This window comes from Pinus tabuliformis, chromosome 9 (assembly GCF_031772625.1).
Source record: "Pinus tabuliformis cultivar Carrire ecotype Pingquan chromosome 9, CPIR1, whole genome shotgun sequence".
Taxonomy (NCBI): domain Eukaryota; kingdom Viridiplantae; phylum Streptophyta; class Pinopsida; order Pinales; family Pinaceae; genus Pinus; species Pinus tabuliformis.
The window spans coordinates 662,108,536-662,132,742 of NC_142307.1; the positions used below are offsets into that span (position 1 = coordinate 662,108,536).

At 38.5% G+C, this 24,207-nt stretch overlaps 1 protein-coding gene across 2 annotated transcripts in view; it reads right to left on the reverse strand.

Moving 5' to 3' along the window:
* Positions 1-335: 335 nt before the first annotated feature.
* The window catches only part of PRT6 (proteolysis 6), a 221,844-nt gene continuing 197,972 nt past the window's right edge, over positions 336-24,207 (reverse strand). For both annotated transcript variants that reach the window (XM_089438457.1, XM_089438458.1), the window contains one exon: positions 336-749. The gene's annotated coding sequence lies outside the window, so the exon portion shown is untranslated. The remainder of the gene's footprint in view (positions 750-24,207) is intronic.

Genomic DNA, 24,207 nt, shown 5'->3' on the forward strand with positions numbered 1-24,207 from the left:
CAAAATATCATTATCATCGAAATGATACTCAAATGGACACTTGTAATCCCTTCAAAATATAGAGGAGATGTAACAACTCGGTGTGGTCCCGCATACCTGTCTCCCAATGAGTCACAAAAAGCTTGTTAAACTGGGGAAAAGTATTTGCAAGCATAAACTGCATTCGTCAGTTGCTCAATTTAAACAAGAGGCAATATTGGATAATATTAAAATGGCCATGAAAATAAAAGCAAAAACACCGCATATTTATACACAAATACAATATATCTACACTTTTAGATAATTGGCAGTAGAGTGCAAATATTGTTGCCGTAAAATTCAAAGAAAGCCAAATATTTGCTAAAACCCAATTGACCCACATCCAATAAAGCATGGCCATTTTATTTACAAAGATGAATGGATACAATAATAGATACATAATTCAACTATGATACAAAAAACCATCTTCCATAATTCAACTATGATACAAAAAGCCATCTTCCAGTGCAGGAGATGGGAATCTTGCTATAGCTAATCAGAGATGCAATGATAAAGACATGCCACGCCATTTTAAGCACTTCTAAGAAATAGATATTTCTATTAGTGCTTATGCAAAGTTGCAGTGGTGCATTTGCCTTTACAAACACAAAGCAAAAAGACATACATTTCTGCACACACATTATGGAGCCAAGAGTGAGCACTAGAAACCATCGAACTGCAATTCTTTAAAAATGAGTTCAGCATTGTAGCGATATACAAATGCTACATATCTGCAAACAGAAAAACCACAAAAACAAAACATTAGATTAGGAGCTGCTACAAAATTAACTTCAGTCCTACGGAAATTAAAACTTATAACACCAAAACCGATCATAATGTCCATCAGGATCTAATCGCAGGCTTGATATTTATATAAAAGGAAAACAGGAAAAGCTCATACCAAGTTTTGTGGGTCAATTTTTCATCCATATATGCACTCATGTGAAAAAAGAGCACACATTTAAAGAAAGGGGCCATTTTACATACAGAGTAGCGGAAAAATTGAATGACAAACAAAATAACAATATACATGATACTAACTCAGAGTGCTACTGACGTAAGTAATCAGCTATGCATAGACATTTATTCTCACATTTTTTCAATGTGTAATTTCCAATATCCCACTAAAACATTTAACAGGACGTTATGAATGTCACTGGACACATTCTTAAAGTGCGTTCTTTAACTCTTATTTCAATTTATAATGCCAAAGTTCACCACCATCTGTGCAGCCATTATCCAAGATAAAATCATTATGATATTAAGCGCTTCTTTACTAATACTAGATACTGATATGAGCAGTTTACAATACCTGCAGGATACTTGCTATTGTAAATTACCTTTTATGCTACTTATCTCTGGCTTTTCCTACATAAAAAATGTACATAAGCAATCGCTTCACACTCCCTCCACCTTATGGCAGTTGAGCCTATGCCAAGCTTAAAGCTGAGACTATGTGCTACAGAGTCCTAGATTTTCTGTTTTAGTTGGAGGGCTTAAAATTTCAGTTGAACCAAATACCACTCCAAAGTGCCACATAAGCCCTTTTAAGTTTTAGTTTCAATTTTCATATTTATAAAATATAAACCATGGCATGTCTTGCAGGAGTTGGTGTTATTCTTTAAATGTATCTGCTCTGACTCAAATAAGAAAGACTAATTGTCATGGATATATACGTGCCTTATGTCTTCTGTTACACTTTTGTCACTAGTCCTCCTACTTTACCTCTCTTCTACTTCCAATCATAGTTTTAAAAACCAGTCTGGTCAAACTGGAAATCGGTCAAACCGGCCAGTTAGCTCCCTGAGATATCAAACCAGTCCAATAAATCCAATTTGTTGGTTGGTCAGCACCAATTTGGTACCAAACCGGCTGTTTTTGGTACCAAATTGGCCCAGGTCCTGACTGGCCGATTTTGTAAAAAACAGGCCGGTTAGGAAGCCACATGGTTGAGCATGTTGATGGGATCCACAGGTGGTTTTTGGCAAACCATGGCAGGTTCTCTCCTAAATCTGGCTCCCTAAACTTATAAAGGGATGTCTATGCTCGTATTTGCCTCGTACATTTGATTTTTAGTGTTCGTGAGCATATGAGAGCTTGGACAGTTCTGCAACAACATTGAGTTTTGGAGCAACAACAAGAAGTTTGGAGGTTCTTTGTCATCTTGGAGCTGGTTTGGAGCTGTCTAGTGGAGTTGGGGGTGTTGATCCCAATGCAGATCTGGTGGCTCAACCAGGATCTAAAGGAAGTGAACCACCAAGACCAAGCATGGCACATGGTGACTCGTGAGGGAAGCAGTAGACATGCAACTTAGCGAACTTGTGCTTCTAGTTATGCAAGGCCTAGTGTTGTTGCTCATGCTACTATTATATTGTTATTGAGGATAGAGAGGAGTTTGAGTTCTCAGACTCTGAGCTAGATGGTTTATGTAGCTCCTGGTGATGATCCCATGTGTAGTAGTGGTGATGAGTTTGATGAGTGATCATATTGATCAGTGATTTGTACTAGGCTAGTGGCATAGCAGCTTGAGTTGTAGCATTGTTTTTTGACTCTAGAGGCCATTTAGAGCCTCATTGTAGCATTGTTTTTTACTCTAGAAGCCATTTAGAGCCTCATTGGTTATGTATTTTGTCGATGATATCATTGATATGTATTGCACTCGGTGCCATTTTGCTATACGCACCCTTACATGGTATATAGGTGACAAGACTTTCCATATTTTGTCTCTAATGGTTCAGAATCAAGGTTTGTAATCTTAAAAATAAGTTTTTTTCATTCAAAATTAATTATTTTATGTATTTTTTTCAATTCTGGTTTATTGAATCTGGTTCAATCCGGTTTGGTCCAATTCTGATTCAAATCACAGTTAGATAGGCGATCGGTTCAATGCCCAGTTGTGGTTTTTAAAACTATGGTTTTGTTAGGCATGAATGTCCAGCAATGGCCATGGGAGTGTGGTCTGGCAGCAAGCAGCGAGGTGATCAAGCTTGTACTAACATAAAGATCCGGGTTCAAAATCCCTGAGTGGGTTCAGATCATAGTTTTAAAAACCAACAGTTCAAACCGGAAATTGGCCAAACTCAGGATTGGTCTGGGCCAAAAAATCAGATCCATAGGCCAGTTAGGACCAGTTAGGTGCCAAACCTAAACGATCCTGACCGGCCGATTCTGACACAAGCCAACTGGTTCAGTAGGCGCATTGTTGGACGGATATATGGTGCCAGTGGGTGGTATTTTTGGGTGGTTTTGAACAAACCATGGGCGGATTTCCCTCCAAATCTACCCCCTAAACTTTTAAAGCGAGCCCAAGCTCCCATTTGCCTCACACATTTGACTTCTAGTGTTTGTGAGAGTTTAAGAGCATGGACAGTGTTGCAACAGCTTTGAGTTTTGGAGCAACAACAAGAAGTTCGGAGGTTTTTTGTCATCTTGGAGGAGCTTTCTAGTGGAGTTGGCATCTTTGGGAGGAGGCTTAATCAACTAGTTTTCATTTCCAACCTTCCAGGTATGATTTGTCCCTAAAAAATTTCTAGTTTTTAATGTTTTTCCCCTTTCAAGTTTCAACTTTCAACTTAAAACCATCAAAGAAGAAGGATAATAGTTGATCATAGGATTTGCATTTTTCTAGATCTCTTTCCTTCAAAATATGAAATTTCACCATCCATTATGGCCCCAGAAGCCAAAGACACTCCATGGGTTCACTATACATTGTTGATGGGAAAATGTTATGGAAATATTGCAAACACCCAATGGGAGGGGGTATTTATAGGTTGAAACAACACTTGGCTTGTATAAGAAGCCAAGTAACCCCCTGTGATGCACCAAATAAAAGTGATATGGCCTATTAGGAACAAAATTCCTTGAAAAGAGAAGTATCAGGGGACAAAGGCTATACAAGATGAAATTGCAAGGAAGAAGGAATTTGTAGAAGCTATGACTAGGAGAGAAGCAAGTGGGTATGATGATTTTGACCTTGAAAATTCCTCCTCTATCCCTTCCACCAATCTCTATGACCCCTTTCATTATGTTCCTTCCACTCTTGGTTCTCACTCTCAACCTCAAAGGCAAGCCAAAGGTAATAAAAGGATCAACACGAAGAGCTATTTCACAACCACTACCTCTGCTACTACTAGTGCCACTACCTCCCAACCAAGTCTAAGTCAACCCACCTTGGATGCTCATTGGAAAAAGCAATGCAAAAACGTTGCTTTTGAATACATTGTCAAATGGTGGTATGATGTAGATATCCCCTTTAATGTTGCTCACTCACCTTATTACCAAGCTATGTGGGATGCTACTATCGCTGCAAGAAAGAGCTTCAAAGGCCCTACTATGCATGGCTTGAGGGTAACTCTTTTGCAAAGAGAGATTGCATCCATTGGAGAATATTTGAATGAATTTAAAGAGTCACAGACCAAAACAGGTTGTTCCATCATGTCAAATGGATGTACTAATGGAAAAAAACTGCACTATCATAAATTTCATTGTCTCTTGCCCTCAAGGAACAGGGTTTATGAGATCAATTGATGCATCTAATAGGGTGATATATGCCAACCTATTATTTGATCTTTTGGAGGAGATTGTTACAATAGTGGGGAACAAAATGTTGTGCAAGTAATCACCGATGATGCCTCAAACTATGTTCTTGCTGGAAAGATGTTAGAGGCTAAATATAAGACCATATTTTGGACCCCATGTGCTGCACATTTCATAGACCTCATGCTTGAGGAAAAAGGAAAAGTGCAGTAGGTGAAGAACATTGTAGAGCATGCCAAGAGTATCACAAAATACATCTACAACCACTCATGGGTATTGAGCCTAATGATGAAAAATATTGAGGGCAAGACGGTTGTCAAACCTGCCATCACGAGATTTGCAGCTCACTTCCTCACATTGCAATCTCTCACTTCCCAACAACAAAACTTGCAAAAAATGTTTTCCAGTGATGATTGGAGTTCAATTCAGTGGTCTCACAGAGTAGATGGAAAAGAAGCCACAAAGAAATTTTTTGACAACACTTTTTGGAAAAAAGCAATAGAGGTTGGAAAAATTGGTGAGCCCCTTGTTAAGGTGTTACAACTTACAATTGATGGATGGTGAAAAATGAGCCATGGGCTACATCTATGAAGCTATGGATCAAGCAAAGGCACAAATACAAGTAGCCTACAAGGACAAAGGAGATAAATATGGGCCTATTTAAGAGATCATTGATAACAAATGGAACAATCAACTCCATCATCCTATACATGCAACTAGGTATTTCCTTAACCCAAAGTATCATTATAAAGCTAAGCTAGGAGAAGATCATACTAGGGAGTTCAGAGATGGGTTGTACGAGTGCTTAGAGCACATGGTACCTGATGAGTCGTGGCAGTTAGAAATACGTTTAAATTGTTGAACAATAAACTAACTCTAGTCTTTTGTCTTTGTAGCACATTGGTGGGAGTTATTTGGAAGTCAATGTCCTCAACCGCAAAAGCTTGTAGTTAGAGTTTTCAACCAAACTTGCAATGCTTCTGGGTGTGAATGCAATTGGTCTATTTTTGAACATATTAACACAAATAAGAAAGTCGTTTCGAACAAAAACGATTAATGATATTATCTTCGTGTAGTACAACCTTCGACTAAGGCACAACCAGTTGTTGAACAAAAGACCTAATACAAATCCCATTATGTTGGATGATATTGATCCAACTTCAAAATGGGTGGAAAACACCCATCTAGTTGAGTTTGATGTTGATTTTGATATTGATGACATGGAGTTGGGGGGTTTTGATCCCAATGCAGATATGGTAGTTGAACTAGTAACTGGAAGAACCAAACCACCAAGACCAAGCATGGCACATGGTATTGGTGAGGGGAGTAGTAGTCGTGCAGCTCGACCAACTCGTGCTTCTAGTTCTGCTAGGCCTAGTACTGTTATTGAGATCAAAGAGGATCCCATGTCTAGTAGTGGTAATGAGTTTGATGAATGATCATGTTGATCAATGATTTGTAGTAGGCTAGTGGCCTAGTAGCTTCAGTTTTAGCATTGTTTTATGTTAAATTTAGATAACAATGGTCTGTTCTATGCTTAGCACAATTGCTTCAATGTACTTTTAAGCAGCCCAATGACAATTTCCAAATTAGTTTCCAATAGCAATCACATTAACCATAAATCACATTGACAATAACTGTAGACAGAACATAAAATAAAAATGCAGAAGATAAGAGGAAACCAAATTTGGTAGATGCCAAGGAAAAACCCCAATGTGGGGAAAACCCTTTGATCAATTCTTCTTATTATTATATCAAATGTTCAACAAAGAGAGAGAGTACAAAAGCAGTGTTGTGAAAATCGCGATTTTTATTCGAATTTATCGTGGTTTTTTTTTTTTTTTTTTTTTTTTTTTTTTTTTTTTTTTTTTTTTTTTTTTTTTTTTTGCGCGCGCGATTTTTTTTTCAAATTATCACGATAAATTCCAAAAAATCGCGATAAAAACCGAATTTATCGTGGGGCTTCATGGCAGCGAGGTTTTATAAAGATTTTTTTCGGTTTTTTTATGAATTCATTTGCACAGTCGCGCGCGGAGGGCAAAGGAGCGCTGGGAGACGTCGCTGGAGAGGGTTTGAAGCTGATTTAAGTGCTTAGAGGAGAAAATCAAGAGGAGACCGATTTCTCCATAGAAACGGTATGTGGATCAATTTTTTTTGTTTTCATTGTTTAAAAACATTGTTTTTGGTTGGGTAACTTGCCTTTTTTTTTTGTTTTCATTGTTTTTAAACATTGTTTTTGTATTTCTTCATTGTTTTTGGTTGGGTAACTTGGTATGACTATGGGAACCAATTTTTTTATTTTTTTTGTTTTCATTGTTTTTAAACATTGTTTATGGTTTTTTTCGTTGTTTTTGCCATTTGGCTAGGTAACTTGGGTTTGAACTTTGGAATGGTTGTTTTTGGTTGGGTAACTTGGGTTTTCATTATGCAATGTAAAAAATAAAAATTAAAATACTAAATTGTAAATGTGTAACTTGTAATTTTGTAAATACTAAACTGTAATCCTTATTTTCCCATAGGTTCACAACTTCACCGAAACACCATTCAAGTTTGCAACTTCAAAGTTCAAAAACAAACATGCCAAGGAAATTGGATCCTTTCTGGGAATATGGTGAACCTAATGCTCCGAATGATAGACTAAACTTGACTTGCAAGTTGTGTGGCCACCCTATGTCCGGGGGGGTGTACAGGTTGAAGTATCACCTTGCACAAATCCCTAGAAAAGATGTGGGGCCTTGTTCAAATACAAATCCTGAACTCATCCAAAGAGCCATGAAAGCATTGGAAACTTTAGACCAAAGTAGAGAGGCCAAAGAAAAAATCAAAAGGAAACTAAAAAGGTCAACTGAAGCAAGTGGCACTGGTTCTACTGCAACATCAACCAATCTGATAGCTGCCACATCATTTTTTGCTCCTCGAACCACACCTGGTTCACATCCATCTATTAGTTCAATGCTAAAAAGAACTGAGAAAGAACACGCTGACAAGTTGCTGGCAAAATTTCTCCTCTGGAGTGATATTTCTTTCAGCATTGTAAGGAATAATCCATTTTTCCAACCTGCTGTTGCTGCTATTGCAAGTGTTGGCCCAGGGTACAAAATCCCTTCTTATCATAATTTCAGAGGCCGGATTCTTCAAAATGAAAAGCGTCACTGCACCCAAAGATTGGAGGATTTTAGGGCATCATGGGCAAAAATAGGATGCACTGTTGTGTCAGATGGTTGGACTGACCAAAAGGGGAGAACCCTTATAAATTTCTTGGTTAGTTGTCCTAAGAGGACTATGTTTATCAAATCTGTTGATGTATCTGCACAAATCATAGATGCAAGAAATTTATGTGATTTGCTAGATGTGTTTATTTTGGAGGTGGGTGCAGAAAATGTTGCCCAAGTCATAACGGACAACGCTGCAAATTATGTTGCTACTGGCAGGGTACTTATGGATAGGCGTCCTACTTTATTTTGGACACCTTGTGCTGCACACTGTATTGATTTGATGTTGGAGGACATAGGGAAAATTTCCTTTGTCAAAGATATTGTTGATTCATCCAAAAGCATTACAAAATTTTTATATAACCATACATCTGTCCTTAGCTTGATGAGAAGATTCACTAACAACAAAGAGTTGGTGCACCCCACCATTACACGGTTTGCCACCAGTTTCATATCTCTTCAATCCCTCTTGAATTCTATGTGGGATGTGAAGAGAATGTTTCTTTCAGAGGAGTGACGTGCTTTGCCAATGAGCCGCGAACCAGAGGGAGAGGCCGTATGCAGACTAGTTTCATATCAGGAAGACTTCTGGGCGGGAGTGCAAGAGGTGTGCGTCGTTACTGAACCTTTGATAAAGGTTCTTCGGTTGGTTGATGGTGAGAGCCTGCAATGGGCTATTTGTATGAGGCCATGGACAGGGCCAAAGAAGCCATTCGGGCCTACTATGATGGTAAGGGAGATGATGGGTTTCAAAGATAACTCCTCCTATGGGGAGTGATTGATGAGCGATGGAACAACACACTCCATCGTCCCATTCATGCTACTGGGCTTTTCCTAAACCCTGCATTTTCTTACGCATGTGGGTTTGATCTTGATGTTGAGATCATGGATGGATTCTTATCCTGTGTCCAGAAGATGGTGCGATTTCCAGAACAACATATGGAGATCTCTAAACAAATTGAGACATATAGGATGGTAGGTGGCACATCTGGCTTTGAGATCACTGTCACTAATAGGACGATTAAAATGCCAGGTATTTTCTAGTTTGTAAGTTTGCTTCAAATTTCATGTCTCTTCAAATTCCATTTTTTTCCCATGTTTATTTAAAATTTTATTTGTAATTTTGTTGTAGATGCATGGTGGAAAATGTATGGTGGCAGGGTACCCCTTCTGCAAAATCTTGCCATTCACATCCTCAGCCAAACATGTAGCTCCTCAGGATGTGAGCGCAACTGGAGTGTATTTGAAAAAATACACAACAAGAAGCGCAACAGGTTAACACAAACATTTAGAATATTGCAAATTTCCAAATAAATTTTTGAATTCATTAAACAATATTTTTTTTATAATTATTAATTATTATTTCATGATCTTTGTACAGGTTGGAGTCCCGGCGACTTAATGACATGGTCTACGTCTACTACAATCTTCGATTGTGGGTGAGGCAACTTGAGAGGACACCTGATGTGGAGGCAATTTCATTGGATGGGATTGACACCATTGCTGCATGGAGGGTTGAGGCCGAGAGGCCTCTCATGGAGTCTGCTGATGATTGGTTAGTGCAGGATGTAGTGGAGGGGGAGCGGGAGGAGAAAGGAGGAGGAGGAGGAGGAAGAGGAACAGGAGGAGGTGACACCACCTGCTCGGACTACCACTGCCACCAGTAGAGGACGTGGTCTACCTCCTATAGCTCCTACTTCCAGTTCTTCAGCTTCTAGAGCACATCAGACTCCACTGCCATCTCCACCAACACGTGCACCAACATCTCTACATCTAGAGCGAAAGGGAAAGCTGTGGCATTTTCTCGCAAGAGGCGCAAAGGAAATCAATAGGATTAGACTTTATTTATTTTCTTCATTTTATTGTATATGACATTATGACATGATGAGATACATTATTATATTTTTTATTGATATTTTAAGGCTGAGTTGGGACTCAGGAGTCAGGACTTACTATTCAGGACATGATTCAATGTTATGTGTGATTTTAGCACTAGAAATGATATTAAACCATAGTTGCGGGAGAGCGCCCCCCCCCCCTCCTCGATCCCGTTCCCAATCTGCGCTCCAGGCGGGAGCGACTGGGGAGCGCGCTCCTGTAATCGCTCCCTTTTTCGGGACCGTTTTGCCTATTTTGCAATTTTTTTTGTAGTGATGTTCGAAATGCAATTCTTTTTTGAAAGAAACATTTAATTTTTGAGTGGGGCGGCTTAATGATCAAGTCTAGGCCCTAGTATTGATATGCTATTCATGGTAATGTTAAATTCTTAAAGTAAAAGTGACATTCTCCTTAATCTTCATTTTCATCCTTTTACTTAAATTTTTAACATTACCATGAAATGACTCAGGATGTTTGAGAGTGGTTCTGGCCTCATTGGATTTCATAGGGAGAAAGTAGAATTTTAGATTTCATTCAAAATCCAGTAGACTTATCAGTTTTTCAGGATTTCAGGATTGGGGGATTGCAATGTTTCCATTGAATTTTGTCATGTATTAGGATATGGAACTCGTATTTAATCAAGAGCACCAATCCCTCTATGTACCTTGATGGTAGTGACATTGGTTGTTGAACTCCTCTATCATGACCCTCCTAAAACTGTACACATCACTTAAACAAAATCTTGACTTGACATGCTATGCTTTTTCTATCTTATGTTAATGCTTATCGGGTGATATTAATTAATAATGACAAAGAACCCTATACAGATACAGAGGTAATGACAAAGATACCTCTGGATATTAATGCTTCGAGGGTGATATTAATGACAAAGATCCTGATTTTCCAACAAGACTAAAAAATTAGACATTTCTCGTGGTGGCAAGAGGCCCAAGCATAAGAAATAGATAATAGATTTACTTCTCTTTTCTAGTTCTAGTAGCTTTTATAACTATTGACTCTTTCATATTTATTATGATATTTTTTTAAACAATATATGACAATTTAAGTTTGAAGTTGGCAATTATAACTCATTAGTAATGAATTATGAATATGATGCTTCATGAAAGTTGAAAGTTGTTTCATTTCATTTCATTTATAACATTTCATTTCATGTTATATATTATTTGTTGTAATGGTTACACTTAGCTTACAAGTACAACTTTGGTGATCAATGATGATAAATGTTATATATTGAATTTTGAAAGCTTGAAACTTTAAGATTGATGAATCATGAGACTCAATATGTTATATGTTACTATGTTACTAACTTGTGGACGTGGTTGATGAAGATTATAACTTCTAGATGATTGTTGTTATATGGTTCAATCTATGTTTTTTTATGTTTTTTTATATCTAATTCATTATTCTACATGTTTTTGTTGACATATATGTATCAAAATATAAAAAATATAAAATATATATATATATATATATATATATATATATATAACGCTCCGGGATTCGCTCCCAAATCGGGATCTTCTGAAAATGTTTCTCCCGCTCCCCGCTTTCGCTCCCGCTCCCAAGTAACACTGTATTAAACATCTTATATATTAGTTCTTTTATCATATTTATGTGTCAATGTATTTATTTTATGTTGTAGATGGTTTAGATATTAAAAAAAATGAAAAAAAAAAGAATATTTTTGTACCAAATGATTTTTCCCGATTATTTCCCGATAATTACGATTTTTTCCGATTTTTTCCTCGTGCCGATATTATCCCGATAATGATTAATGCAACATTGTACAAAAGGTCAAAGTTGACTTGACAAATCCAAGTGAAAAGAGCCTTGTCAAATCTGCAGTCAAATTCAACCCTAACTAGAAAATCAAAGATGGTCAATGCCACAACAAATCTTCCTTTTTGGAGCTCAGTCATACCCAGTCAAACTCGGCCTGATAATGTGGTAAAAGTCAACCCAAAACAGTGTTGAACGTTGCGGTCAAACTTGGTCAACCTTGCCGTCAAGTCTGCGGTCAACCTTGCAGTCACCCCTACAGTGAAAGTGCCCAAAAATTCTTAGTTCCTGTGCCAAACTTTACAGCCTCCAAAAAAAGAAATTTTCCCACAAAAATTGTAGTCAAAGGATGAGTCAAAGTGCTCGATCAACGCTGGACAAACTCCTGCAACAGTCCTGAAATTCGGCCCTGCAATTTGTCCAGAAAATTCATCTTTTTGCCACATGTGAGAGAGAGAAGATCTACCCAATAGTTGTGCGAAACAATGAGAGAAGACAAGAGAAGAAATGTATGTGATGATGATGCCAAATGAGGTGAGAGGTCACTTGTATTTATACAAGTCGTTGAGGGTGAAGAGTCACATCCATTGGGCTTCATGAGCCTACATGACGATGTGGCCGACCTGAACAGTTTGAATGTGTGGGCATAAATTCAAAAACACACTTCTGCTTGTCCGAATTGGATGATCTTTATATCAATTTTGGTCCTCTCAAAAAGAGGAATTTAATGCAATCATCATCTACATCAAATGAGTTGTCCCAAGTTGGAATTTGGCCCTAGTTGATAATTTTAACACTCCCTCTCAGCTAGGGAGAATTCCACCTGCCAATCCATCCATCATCATCGATCATCATGCCATCCTCTCGTCATGTACCATCTCTGTATCTCATCTCATCTCTGCTCTATTGAAAACTAATATGAATAATGAAGAAGAATAGATTGAGAGTGAGTCACAACACCTTACCACTCTCCACTAACAAAAGTCAGTCCAGCGGTAGAACCTCAATCAGACTTGACCCCATATCAAGTTGTTGAACACTTTGCATCCTAGACATAGGGAGTACGATAGTACACGATGCATCCATCGATAGTGCTATGGTCCCTATCCACTTTTCCCAACTCATTGGCCAGATGAGAGGTAATTCCCATGAGTCTCGGACTACATGGGTAAGATGTATGCCGGGGCATCGACAGGAGAAGGTGAACTGCTCATCTTGCTCATATGCCATAGGAGAAGGTGAACTACTCATCCTTTGCATATGTCAATCGTAGGGGAAGGTGAACCACTCACCCTACACACATGTATCGTAGGGAAAGGTGAACCACTCACCCTACACACATCTCAATCATAATGGGGTATCACAGGGGAAGGTGAATCGCTCATCCTGTACACAACGCACCAATAAGGGGAGGTGAACCACTCACCCTATGGTCACTCAAAGCTCCAAGAACTACCCCAAGCCCCGAAGATCTCCCAGAGCTCAATGTCCAACTCAAGCGAGACCCTCATGGGAGGGTCTTTCCACGACTCCAAGTCTCTCTCGAAAGGCTAAGAATTTGACCTTTTGTAAGGGGTCGGGATGATGTCTACGACCTACTCATCAGTCCTGATGTGATGGAGCCTTATTGCTCCCCGTTGTACCATATCCCAAAAAAAGTGGTACTTGATATCAATGTGCTTGGAGCAGTCGTGGAACACGAAATTCTCTGAAAGGCGAATCCCACTCCAGTTGTCGCAGTAGATCACGGTAGTATCTAGCACATGCTCAAATAGCTCACTAAAGAGCTTCCTCAACCAAACAGCGTCACAACAGGCCATACTCGCTGCAATGTATTCGGCCTCGACAGTGCTTATAGCAATCGATTTATTCTTCTTGCTCATCCATTAAATCGAAGCAGCCCCTAATGGGAAGCAACATCTTGATGTGCTCATTCAATCAACCGCACTGTCAGCCCAGTTAGAATTAGTATATCCATGTAGCCAGTAGCATCAAATTCCCGGCAGTGTATCTCAGTCCATAGTTGATTGTACCACAGAGATATCTCAAGAGATTCTTAGCAACAATCCAATGTGTGTGACGAGGCTTGAACATAAATTGACTCAATGTATTCACAGCGAAGCATATGTCTGGACGGGAGTTTACCAAGAACATCAAGACCCCCACAAGTTGTCTATATTCAGAAGGGTTGCCAATTCGGGCTCAACAACACTTCAACATAGCTTCTTGAAATTGAGTTCCATCGGAGTAGAAACAACACTTCCGAGTGTTGTTTCTCTTTGGGTTATGCTTCGATATCCTGGATGAGCAGGAAGCATAAGTCAGTGACTTTGAACACCGTTGAGGCAGAGTACATTGTTACAAGTATGGCCTCCTATGAGGCTGTCTGGTTGAGGAAGCTATTCAGTGAGTTGTTTGGACATACGCTGGATACTATTGTGATCCTCTGCGACAACCAGAGTGGGATTCGTTTATCAGAGAATCCTATATTTCATGATCGCTCCAAGCACATCGATATCAAGTACCACTTTATCTGGGATATGGTACAACGAGGAGCAATAAGGCTCCATCATATTGGGACTAATGAGCAGGTCGCCGACAATCTGACAAAGCCCCTGGAAAAGGTCAAATTCCTAACTTTCAGAGAATGAGTATAACACATACATTGAGCTCTAGGAGATCTTGAGGGCTTGGGGTACTTCTTGGAGTGACGAGCGACCATAGGGTGACTCACCCTCCCCTAGTGGTGCGCTATGTACAGGGTGAATGATTCAACCTTCCCCTGTGATACCCTGTGGCGACATGTAGGCAGGATGAGTGGTTCATCCTTCTCCTACTGAGACATCCTACCCATGCAGTCTGGGACTCATGGGAAGTACCTCTCATCTGGCCAATGAGTAGGGAAATGAGGATAGGGACCATAGTAGTACCGATGGACGCATCGTGTATCTATCGTACTCCCTATGCTAGGATGACATTGATCTGGGATCAATTGGAACTGACTTTGGGTCAGTAAGAGTGATATAACTCACTCTCTTTTGGAACTGACTTCGGGTCAGTAAGAGTGGTATGAGACACTCTCTTTATTTGGGACCAATTTCAGATCAGTGAGAGTGGTATGACACACTCTCTTCATTGGGACTGACTTCGAGTCAGTAAGAGTGCTATTAGACACTCTTTTATCTGGGACTGACTTCGGGTCAATATAGGATGGTATGATACATTCTCGATCTTTTCTTCTTCTTCATAGTTCAGCAGAGCAATGCAGAGTTGAGCAGTGCAAGGCAGTGCATTTGATGGCAGAGATAGTACCGACAGACAAATGGATTAGCAGATGGAGTTCTCCCTAGTTGAGAGGGAGTGTTAAAATTGGCAACTAGGGCCAAACTCCACGTGGGCCACCTCATTTAGGGCAACTGATATTTTTCTTGGATTCCTCTCATCGAGAGGTGTAGGATTGATCTAACGATCATCCGATTCTAACATGTATTCATGGAGATATGAATTTATTGTATTTCTTGACAATTTGTCAAGGTCAGCCAACAAGCAAAATTGTGTTTTACACCCCCAGCTTATCCTCAACGTGGCATATAAGAAGAGGATACCTTGAGGCATTATGACACTCATCTCACCATCTGATTCCTCTCTCTCCTAGTCTCTTTGGTATGCGTAGGAGGTGGAAGGCACTCACACGTGGGAGAAGGAAGGACGCAGCTCTATTTTAGGGCAGCGTTGACCTAGGGTTGAACGTGGAGTAGCAGGACTATTTTATGCATGCGTTGACCAGCAAAGAGGAGGTTTGACTGCGTTCTTGGGTTGGGCAGCCTCTCCTAGGCTAGCCGCATTGTTGGGGAGCCAAACTCTGGCATGTTTGACCATGGATTTGACCAGCGTTCACTGGTTAGGGCTGACTGCAGAGCTGCAATTGCTTTCACTGTTGTTTGACCATATTTTGTGGATTGTTTTGGGCTGCTTACTATTGCTATTGGACGCTGAGTTCTCCCAGGTTGACTTGAGGTCATTTGGGAGTTGTTTGACCAGCTTTGACCTTGTTGATTAGGATTGTATTGCTGCTGTTGTAAAATCACAGATTTGTGATATTGTACTATCTCTCTCTCTGTGTGCTGAATTATTGAAGAATATAGAAGAATTGATCAAAGGGTTTCCCCGCATTGGGGTTTGTCCCTGGCTGGTGCGACATCTTGCGTCTCCTGTCTTGTCTTGTCTTCTGTTGTTTACATTTATGTTCTATCTACATTTTACTATCATGTTGATGTGATTGCAATACTGGAAATTGATATTGGGCTAATAAGAAGATTTGAAGTAAATTACTCTTAATCATATAGAACATACCATAATTTAACAATTGTAATCTCTATTCATAAGTTAACGAATTGGCTGATTATGTTTCAAATTTATCTGCGGTGAGCATACATTTGTGGTGGTTGTATTCTAAGTTTAATTTAAAGTATATACAATTGGGTTCAATTTTTCCTTGGCATATCAATGGTATTGTGTTTATCTCTTGGAAATAAACCACAAAATGTGCATTGACAACCATATGGACCCTAACTCTTTGACCAAATGACACACTGAAAACCCACACAAAACTCAGTGAAAAATTGAAGGTATTCCAAGAGGGTATCTTACAGTGGTATCAGAGCATGTTCTTGGATAGTGATGAGGTTCGAGGGGTAGTTTACAATCGTAGTTGATGAGTTCTGAAGACCACCCATACATCAGTTATAAGAGACACTACAAGGTCAGATAGCCCATACCAATCTCGGAGAAAGAAGAAATCCCTGAAGCAAAAAAGGAGGAAGAAGGACCATTTGAGAAAGGTAAGACAGTATGGGAGACGAGTAGAATCAAGAGTTTAACAACTTGCTTGGCGTCCCAAATGATTTGGCTAAGGGCCATAAGGAGATCGTGGAGCTGATGAGAAATTTAGGTAGCAAGGGTGGTTCCACTGAGATTCTGATGAGGGAGCAACATATGAAGGATCCCCTGAATGGTTAGAGATCTTATAGTGGAGAATCCAGTCATGCACGCACAATCATGCACAACCACCCCACATATATACCATGTCATCTAAACCCACTATGCCATAATTTCTTAATGAAGCAGCAACAGGTCAACTGGAGCAAAATGAGCATGATATACCTTTGGGTATTATTTGGTATAGTATAGGAAGTTGGGACAAGGCTTTCAAGCTGGCATGAGTTTCATAGATTTCGGCAACCTCCAAATGAAGAGCAAGCCTAAAGGTGAGGTAGAGCAATGAGCTTCTGAAGACACTAAGGAAAGTGTTTATCCCATGTTTTGATGGGTCATCAAAATGTTCAGCTAGATCATGGGTTCAAAAGTTGGACACACAATTCCATCTACAACAAAGGATAGAGGTTCATGCCATTAAGTTGGCTACATTACATCTAGACGGAGAGGCCCATCAGTGGTGGTACCATGGGTTAGTCACCTTGGATAATACCTGCATCACTTCATATTTTGATTTTACTCAAAGACTCATAGAGCACTTTGACGGGAAGGATCTGGAGATTCATTTCTGAGAGTTGGCACAGCTCAAGCAGTTCAGTAGTCCGAAGGCATATATCTCAGAGTTTTAGAGGTTGGTAGCTATGGTCACCAACATATTTGAGGCACAACTGGTGATGTTATTTGTTGAGGAGCTATCTGAGCCTTTACGTGGTTGGTTTAAGGGTTATCAACCTGGCACTTTACGAGATGCAGTTGGTAGAACCAAAGATATGTAGGATATGATTCCCAAGAGCAGATTTCCTCCCAAAACATCCTTCCCTCAAAAGGTTAATGAGGCTAAACCCTTCCAAACGAAGTACACTGGGAAATCAAAGTTGGATGAGGAGACTCGAAAGGAGCTGAGGAAGAAGAAGCTTTGTTTCAATTGTCAGGAGCATTGGGCGCCAAGACACGGATTTGCAGGAAAGGACAAGCCGAACAAAGCGCACTACATTTAGGTCTACTTAGACAGTGATAGTGATGAGGAGGTTGAAGAGTCGAGGCAAGAACAGGGACATCTAGCAGCAAGTGAGGAGTCATCATAGGTTGGGGCCAAAGGCCCTATTATTGCATCCATGGAAGACTTCCTAGGTACCATGTGTTAAGAGCCAGGGAGGTAATGTCAGAGAAGAAGGTAACAATGTTGATTGACGGTGGGGCATCCTACAACTTTATAGATACACCACTGGTGGATTGGAGGCATATTCTGACAGAGGAGTTATATGGATTCATGGTGGTCATACTGAATGGTCATCAAATGGATTGCACTAGATGGGTCCCCAAACTAAAAATAACCATGCGGAACTATACATTGATGAATGACTTCTTCGTGGTGGACGTACCAGATACTGATGTGTTACTCGGTGTTTAGTGGCTTTACTCCATTGGGAGGTACACTACTTACAATAGGAGGATGGAGATGCAATTAACGGATCATGACGGCCAAAATGTAGTTTCACGAGCCATGCATCAATATCCACCCAAGATAGTATCATGTCAGAGAATGGAGGCAATGTTGCAACATGGAGACATAGAATGGGCAGTAGAGTGCTACATTTCAGGGAAAAGATAGTCGAAGCAGCCTTGACAGTTTCCAGATGACATTCAGGGATTACACCATAAACATCAAAAAAAAAAATGTTGACATTCCTCCAATTAGATCTCCAGATAGAGGATTTGAGCATGTGATAGAGTTGGAAGAGGGGGTGCAGGTTGTTATAACCAGTCCTTATCGTTATCCCAAGGTTTATAAGGTTAAAATATGGTGTGTGTGTGTCTATATATACCTTGTAATATAACTTTATTAAACCTTAAAAGGGTATGTCAAGTTATTTCTTCGCTGCAACAATATGAAAATCATGACGACTACAAATATGGCAAAGGTGAGTGAAAATGTATGCACAAGCTTAAATTTGTATGGAATTGCAAATATGGATAGGTACTAATATGTACAATGGATTGATTTGCTCAACTGGGTCAATGTACAACTAGCAGTTTTGTAAATACCTCCCTAGTTAAGAGGGAGTGTTGAATTTGTAAATATGGGTCGTCTTCATAATGTACATTTGGTCACTTGATGTAATTGTATTTATCATTGTAAAGCATATTTATAAATGCTTGAGTCAAAGGAAAAAATATTTTTAAAGATATAAATTTGAAATTTTGAAATTTAATTTTTGGCTCCAAAAATGACAAGTCGGCTTTCCTCCAAGTCAACTCTGCCCTGGCACCAAAAGACACCCATTCGACCTAGACAAATCACTATATAAAGGTAGCGCCTCCTCAAAGGCATTCGATCTCTCACACAAGACAAGTTTTGGCAAGCAAGCAAAGGACAATAAGGACGAAGTACGAGGTCAAAATCTCTTTTTTCTCTCTCTGTGGTTCGCATTTTTTTAGGGCAATTGTTGCAGGGAGTTGAAATTTGCAGGTAATTGGGGCAACTATTGTAGGGCCAAAATTCTAGGGCACCTAGCAATTGTAGGAGGGCCGAAAATTTGGCCCAGATAGGCAGAGCGAATTGCAACATCATATTGGGTCACTTGACTTGGAGAAGAAGACCAAGTTTGACAATAGGTCTAGGTAGGTCTTGTCTTCTTTTGTGTATTGTGATCTCTATTGTTTTACTATTCTTTATGGTTGAATGGTGAGGCCATATGTTAAGACCCAAATCATGTTTTCCTCATTCATGCAACCATCCATGCCACGAGTGTTTGTCTAGAATGGTGTTAGCTAGGGTGTGGAAGCATGGGGAGTAAACAAAGAGACCCTTTCTCTTTTTTACATGATCAGATATTGGAATAAGCTTAAAAGAAGATCTACATCAAAAGTAATAATGAATATCAGAAATATTGTGCTAACCCTAATTACACTAAGAAAATCAACAATATGCCCTAGGTCGTGGTTTTTTAATCCATAGGTTAGTCTCATCGATTTGTGCACAATCTTTCAGAAAAAATCATAAGAGATGTTATCAAAAAATTTAAAAAGAAATACTAAAATAGGATAGTATGGCATACGTCAACAAAATGGAGAAATCCCTCGTTGAGTGAATGAGAAAAAGAAATGATAACCTCCTCCAATAATTTAGAAGGGGAAGCTTACGCTTGGTTTTTGTGGTCCAAAAGAACATAACACTTGTTCCTCTCATTGGAAAAGTTCCACAATTGTCTTGTTAAAAAGGTTCCATGACGAAGAAGACGTTGGCCTATATAACTAATTTGTGCATCTCAAACAAAAAAGAAACATAAATGACCATACGTGTACGGGAATTTTTAGCAACAAGACAAAGCATATTCAAAAATGAGCAATTGCTAAAAATGTATATTTATGGGTTCATAGTGAAACAAACTATGGAACACTAAAATTGGATGTTAGACATGTGGTTTAACTAATTAAACAAAATAATAAGTTCAATAGGCCAGCATTCACAGGTCTAGAAAGACCATGAAAGATCAAATAGATACACTACAAACAAGTATAACAAGTATGTACCACCCCTTTTAAGGGAAGATGAAAATGGAGCACTTTAACTATTAGACATTTTTTGTTTTTTCATCAGAATCTAACACAATTTTTGGCCAGATTGTCAACTCTAGTTGTTTAAAATGTGTTTCTGAATGTATACATGGATTTAGCACTTGAAAAACCGTCGAGGCACTCGATTTCTACAGACTGCACAACTAAAACTTAAGATTCCAAGAAACCCTTATTGGATTTTGGGCAAAATTGACTGGAAAAATGCTTGAAAAATGGCAAAAACATCTAATAGATAGACTATTACAATGACAATTAGCACTAGGAACCAGATAAGAAATGCATAGACAAATGTAGATATTATGAAGACAAATGGTCGCCAAGGCATAGATGAAAAAATAAAACCAACTATATACTTGCGACATGGAGAAGGAATCAAACGCATCTGACAGTGTCTCAAATGAAGTATGTAAGAAAGAAAGCAATGCTTCAAATGCAAATAATGAAGAGGCCATACCCAAGATAGCCCTTGTTTCAATAACAAGAAGAGCACAACCACAAAGCTACAAACATTGAAACTAATGGGACATTTGAAAAAAGAGTGACTCTAAACTTATAGACGTAGGAAGCATTCATAATTGCATATAGATATAAATGTTGGAAAAAAATTAAATCTATTTGTATATCAAATAGAAGATATAATAGTGGGGGCAGATGGAAAAAGAATTGGAGTTAGGAAGTGTCACAAGTTGAGCAACAAATAGAAGAATACAAATTGAAATTCAATTTCTAAACAATGCCCTTGGAAGGAGTAGATTGGAGAGAAGAACTCTAGTATGTAGAATACTTGTATGTAAATAAGTGTATATAAGTAATTTTTTTATTATTAAGAATGAATGAATGATGTTTGAATTGCCTTTGTGAGGCATTGACTAGCCACAAAGGTGAATGCTCATATGTCATTTGACCCTTTAACCCTTCATAACTAATACTTGTTTAGTAATTAATAATTATTTTATTGTTATTATTATTTATATATATATTTTTTATTATTTATTAATTAATAGTTTACGGATTATTTTATTTATAACATTGCCACCCTCCCAGAGATGCTTTTTCCTCGATTTGTATGTTCGAGGTTGGGAGCGTCAATACCATATAATTTTTAGGTTTTGACCTTGACAATTAAACTCCATGAACTATTCTACAAGCATTATAAAGTAATTAACTAATTAATAGTTATATAAATAGTTAATTATACAAATTAATTATTTATATAATAACATTAATTAATTTTTTTTAAAATGAGTTTTGCCAAGAACAAGAACAAAATGGTAAGCAACAAGGAGTCACAAGCCAGCGATGGGGGCAAAAAGTCAAAATCGAGAGTTGTGATGGTCGATGGATAGCAAAGCACGGGGCACAGTCAGGGAACACCTCAAGGTAAAAACAAGTAGACCGTCATTTGCAATGGAACACAACGGGGACAGGTTATGGCAGTGTATCGATGGTGGCAGGCACAATTGTTCAGACACCAGAAGCAATGTTGCGGACAGAAGAAGGGTGCAGCCAACAAGGTACCCCGGCAACGATTACAGCGCGGCAGTGACTCAGCCTATAAGTTGCAAAGGGGAAAACGATGCGAGAAATGGTAGTTGGATTGAATGGAGGTCACGTCGGAGAACAAGGAATGAAGAGAAGTGAACGGTGAACGAGTTAGTGAGACAATGCAGCACTCAGGCCCGCTCTAATACCACTGTCGAGAAAAACTCCATTATGCAGAATACTTCTATGTAAATAAGTGTATTTTTTTTACAATCAAAGAAATCATGCTTGGAGACGCTCTCTGGTATACATAGTCTTACTTAGGATTGGTCCACAAGACCTGTGGAGACCAAACCTCCCCACCTAACCATTGGACCGCATCCTTGAGACTATGTAAATAAGTATATATCAGTGTTGCACTAATCGCCAAAAAGGCTATAAAATCAGGGGTTTTTTTTGCTGATTTTTATGAAAAAATCGCTATTTTTTTGGAAAAAATTGTGGAGAAAAGAATTTTTTTTTTTGGGAGGAGGTGACCCAAGGTACCCCTGTCACAAGTAGAGGACGTGGTCTACCTCCTGTAGCTCCTAGTTCTTCAGTTTTTAGAGCACAGCAGAGTCCACTGCCAACTCCACCGACATCTACATCTAGAAGGGCAAAGGAAATCAGTAGTATTAGACTTTAGTTATTTGGTTCATTTCATTGTATATGACATTATGACTCATGACATGAGATACATTATTATATTTTTTGTTGATATTTTGAGGCTGAGTTGGGAGTCATGAGTCAGGACTTACTATTCAGGACATGATTCACTGTTATGTGTGATGTGGCACTAGAAATGATATTAATCATCTTATATATTAGTTCTTTTATCATATTTATGTGTCAATGTATTTATTTTATGTTGTAGATGGTTTAGATATTAAAAAAAATTGAAAAAAATGAATATTTTTGTACCAAACGATTTTTTCCCGATTATTACGATTTTTTCCCCGCGCCGAATTAATCTCTATAACGATTAGTGCAACGTTTGTCTTCATAAGTAATTTTTTTATTATTGTGAATAAATGAATGATGTTTACATTGTCTTCGTGATAATTGCTTATATAGGTATTGACTGGCCACGAAGATGAATGGTCATGTCATTTGACCTTTTAACCCTTCATAACTAATAATTGTTGTTAATAAACTAATTAATTAATTAATTAATAATTTTTTAATATTACTATTTTAATATATTTTTTTATGCATTATTTTATTCATAACAGTGTCTCAAATGAAGTATGGGTAGACAGATATAGATATTATGAAGACAAATGTTCGCCAAGGCACAAAAGAAAAAATAAAACAAACTATATACTTGCGACATGGAGAAGGAATCAAACAAAAGAACAAAACAAACTGTATACTTGTGACATGGAAAAGGAATCAAACACATCTAACTATGTCTCAAATGAAGTATGTAAAAAAGAAAACAATGCTTCAAATACAGATCATGAAGATGCCACACCCAGGATAACCCTTGTTGCAATAACAAGAATAACATAACCACAAAGTTACAAACATTGAAACTAAGGGGATATTTGAAAAAGAGTGTCACTAAACTTATAGACGTGGGGAGCACCCATAATTTCATAGATATAAATGTTGAAAAAAAATTAAATCTATTTGCATATCCAATATACACAATGCACTTAGGCTGGGAATTCAGTGGCTACAAACATTGGGGAAGCCCATATTCCTAATGAGATACCTGAATCATATGGAAAAACCTTCTTAAAGATAATTCAACTTGGGGAAATAGAGAATTTTCACGGATGATACCCCTCATTACCCTTGCTTTGAGAATAAAGCAATTTTTAAGAAAATGGTAATGTTACAAACATAATAAATCGATAATAATAACCAACAATTAATAATTAATCAATATTCAATGAAGAGTCATAGGTCATACCTATTCACTCTCATGACCAATGAATTCCTATAAAGATTTTCCATCATGAGAGCAATATAATCATCATGTTAATTTTTGGTATGTTTTATACTTAAGAGCAATGTACTTCAATTTATTAATTAGCTCAATATCAATATCCAGTTTAGCAATCACATCAGCATGATAGGAAAATGCAGATAGAACATAAACATAAACAGTAGAAGACAAGCCAAGACAAGAGGACACAAGATGTGGCACCAGCCAGGGACAAACCCCAATGTGGGGAAACCCTTGATCAATTCTTCTTATATTCTTCAATAGTTCAGCAGAAGATAGAGATAGTACAAATATACAAATCTGATATTTTATGACAGCAGTAGTAAAGCCTTGACCAGAGAAGTCAATGTTGGTCAAACTGGATGGAAATCTTTCTCTAAGTGGCTTGGTCAAGCCCAGTCAACTTCAGCCTCCAACAGTTAGCTCAATCAGCCCAAATGTTGCTCATAATACTGATTTCATTCCGCTAATGATTATTGTTCTAGTTAGGGCACTTGATGCAGCCCTAAACTCTTATGACAGTCTTCAAACAGTCCCTAAGAGTGTTGTGGCATACCCTTTAGGAGTTCATCAATCTAGTAGCCCTTCACAAAACACTGTTGCAACATGTTAGCACTGTGGTTTGCTGCATTACTGGTTAGGGCATGTCCTGTAGCCTTAGTTCCACCACACAGTCAGGAGACAAGTCCTTTTAGGACTGTGGTTTACCTTGGA